This window comes from Triticum dicoccoides, chromosome 3B (assembly GCF_002162155.2).
Source record: "Triticum dicoccoides isolate Atlit2015 ecotype Zavitan chromosome 3B, WEW_v2.0, whole genome shotgun sequence".
Lineage (NCBI taxonomy): Eukaryota > Viridiplantae > Streptophyta > Magnoliopsida > Poales > Poaceae > Triticum > Triticum dicoccoides.
Window position 1 is genome coordinate 23,159,781 of NC_041385.1, and position 4,083 is coordinate 23,163,863.

A 4,083-nucleotide genomic window follows, 5' to 3' on the forward strand; every position below is an offset into this window, starting at 1 on the left:
TGCGGTACGGGTAATTTTTCTTCATCCTTTGAAGTCTCTCTCTCGGGAGATGGAAGGCAAGGAGATGGAGAGCGGGCGGACCTAGAATGGTGGTTCGATTCAACTGCTTCTCTGGTGGAGAAGTTGCGGTTGCTCTAGCTGCTCGAGCTCATTATCGGTACCCCTTGGCGATAGAAGGCAAATCAGCATCTCTCCGCCCCTGGTTCTTGTTGCCAAAAGGCGACTGTTCAAAGCTCCGACGTGAAGTGCTCTTCATCCGCAAGGGTTAACTGCCTCCCATTCTTCTTACCTGCTAGATGGAGGCCAATAAGAAGGCAGTGGTGCTTCAATTCAATATATGTTTCCACCACCTCCAGGAAGTTCTAGTGCCCATGCTACAGCCATCTTGTTATCCGAGGGGGTATGGTCACCGGCAACGACAGATGGATGTTGTGCTAAAGCTTTGTGGCAGGACAAGGGTCCAATTGCAATCTATGTTTATTGTTTCACTAATAGAAAAAGGGGCATCAGTCCCGGTTCATAAGGGTCTTTAGTCCCGGTTCTTGAACCGGGACTAAAGGGTCGTGACTAATGCCTCCCCCTTTAGTCTTGGTTCTAACATGAACCGGGACTAAAGGCCCTTCACGTGGCCACTGCGAGCTGCCCAGGCAAGGGGGCCTTTGGTCCCGGTTGGTGACATGAACCGAGACCAAAAGGCTTCCACGTGTCAGCAGCTGAGGTTTTTCTTTTTTTAAGAAAAAAGCGGCTGGTGTAAGGGTTTTGGGGGTTAATTTTAGGTTGTTATTAGCTAGCTAATAGAGAGAAGTGTCCTCTCTTATTATGTTCATTTCACCCGCTGATATATAATAACTCATGCATGCTCGCATCATACATCATCATATATAATAACAAGTCCTACTAATCATGCATCATCATACAACTTCTACTCGTTAATAATAACAAGTCATACGATCATCATCCTCATAGTCATCGAACCCAACCCTACATAATTGTTCTTAGCACATGATCATCAGTATCAGGTAGGACCTAAACACCCTTAAGGTAAAATAGCATAAAACAATATAGACCCTGACTCTCCATTATGAAGAATGGAGATCATCATGTCTCCAATTCTTGCGCTTCGCCTCCTTTTGCTTGCAAGAAGCTCCTTACGACTGTCCATATATTTTTTCCATTCTTTGATTGTCATGTCTCCACTTCTTTTAGAAATCTGGTATGGACAATTGAGATTCGTAGGACGACCTGGTTGTATGTTCAAAACATCAAGGCGACCGTGCGTATACATCAGATGAGGCACACAATCATTCGGGATTATCTGTTGAAAAACATAGTAATAACTTCGTAGTTAGTAATGATGTACTAGTTTTAGAAGTATTTAAAAAAAGATGCAACGATGTCGTAATAGTAGAAAATCTTACCAGGGTATCTCCATGGTAGTTACCGTAGTTCAACACGTGCACTAGTGGCACGTATTGACCATAATGTTGAGGAGTTCGATTGTAGACATTGTAATTCTCAAGATCAGTACAAAATGCGATCACATGATTTTTCTCCCTATAAGTTAATTCGGAGCCATCGGTGTAGTGGGTTTTGTCTACCATTTTCCGCACATTCTTTCAAGAATGAAAATAAGCTGTCAATGGAAACAAGTTGTCAACTATTTTGAAATAAACAATATAAATTACTTAATAACTATGTTAAGCTCATAAGGGGGAAGAATTGGAGGTGTATCCACAAGGACCCAAATGCCCATATTGTCTTGCTGGATTGTAGGATCACCAAGATTCATGGTGACAAGCATACCCTCATCAAAACCATACATCTAGCAAAGTGCTTCCCAATTTTTGCAACCAAAATGAGTTACACTCTCAGCATTGTACAACTTTACTTGAAAATCCACACCATGATGGGTCCTTAGGAGAATTGTTTTGGTTTCCATACTTTCAGGGTCTTCAAAACCCATCCTCTCCAAGACACAGCGTCTTGCATAGCATGGGATAAGCTAGACGAATTGAAAAAGATGAAAAATACACGTTAAAATAGTTGAAGTCGTGCTTAATTACGAAAAAAACTATTGTCGTCGTTGTGTACCATATGAACGTCGAAGGTCTTCTCGAGCTTAATGCTGAAGCGCCGATCTTCGTCCAGCTCAATGAACCTTTCGCACATACCTCGGTCGTCGTGGCACCAGTTGCACTCCCCTGGGCGGTTTTCGTCGTCCGAGTACGATATTTCCGGCCTAAGTTCATAATTCAAATATTAAATATATGTACTAAAAAATCTAAATTAGATCATTATTATTAATCACGGGTTGAATATCGGTGATGGTACGTAGCTCCTCCTTTCATTCCCGAGTGCATTATTACAACAAATTGTCTAGAACACGGGAATGAAGGAGAAGCTACCCCCACGACGGCGTGGATGATGGAGGGGGCTCCTAGATTTCTACATAGAGTGCTCTTCAATTTTAGCATTCAAAGTAGGAGTACTTTTTCAATATGAGCATTCAATAAGCAAAATCAAATCGTAAAATAAAGTAGTATTCAAATTAGCATGTATTCAATTATAACCAAAAGTACATTATCTCTTGTGTCCGTACATCATCGGATACTCCTCGAATACTATCATACATATAGCATCGCTAATTAATACAGCTAGAACCGTAGCACCCGACGGGTATCGTCGCGGGCGGTGGACACCCAAAGATAAGGAACGATCACAAGATCATAGCTCCAGTGAGATCCCTGAAGAACCTGCCAGGTATTGTCGAACCTGCCCTCCAACGCAACCATGTAGCGACGGACGTGCTCGTCCTCCTCGCTGACACGGTGACGTACCACCTCCACGGTGTCCGGAAGCCTCGGCACTGTCACTGGCCCACGCGACCGCCACCAAAACAGGATCGGGTCAACAATGGGCTGCCTCCTCACCAACCTACGTCCCCCGGAAGGTAGCACCTTCCAATACCAGCCCGGCGGAGCCCAGTCCCGAACATGGCCCTGATCAAGCAGGCCTCCACCACCGCCGAGTCGACGACGACGAGGATGCGGGATAGGCATCATCGACGTCGATGCGGCAAACTACTTCTATATATAGTTAAATAAAGTAGTTTTATTAATTAAATCAATTAGTTCAACTACTAAGCACTTACTATAAATAAATAAAGTAGTACTAATTTTCCTATACATACACAATAAATTGACAAAGAAAATACTATGAACAAAAAAATCATTAAAATTCTATGAACAAAATTAGAACAGAAAAAAATCATATAAATTCTATGAACAGAAAAAAATCATAAAAAAATTTGACATCTAAATTACTTACACAATATGAAAAAAATTGACATCTAAATTACAACAGAAAAAAATCATAAAAATTTGACATCTAAATTACAACAGAAAAAATCATAAAAAAATCTAACACAATATGAACAAATTAATTACACAATATGAAAAAAAAATCTAACAGAAAAATCTATAAACTACATATCTAAATTACTACACATCTAACAAAAAAAATCAATGAACTACAAAAAAATCTTTAAAATTTTATGAACAAAATTAGAACAGAAAAAAATCATAAAAATTCTATGAACAGAAAAAAATCATAAAAATGTGACATCTAAACTACTTACACAATATGAAAAAAAAATAGACATCTAAATTACAACAGAAACAAATCATAAAACTTTGACATCTAAATTACAACCGAAAAAATCATAAAAAAATCAAACACAATATGAACGAATTAATTACACAATCTGAAGAAAAATCTAACAAAATTACTACACATCTAACAAAAAAATTATTACACATCTAAATTACAAATTATTACACATCTAAATTACTACACATCTAACAAAATTATTACACATCTAAATTACTACACATCTAACAAAATTATTACACATCTAAATTACTACACATCTAACAAAAAAATCTATAAACTAGAAAAAAATCTAACTTACCGCGACGGCGACGGCGATGACGACGGCGACAGCGACGGTGACGACGAGGTGCGGCGCGGGGTGGGCGGGGCGGCGATGGCGTCGGGGCGGCGCGGGCCGGGGCGGGCGGGGCG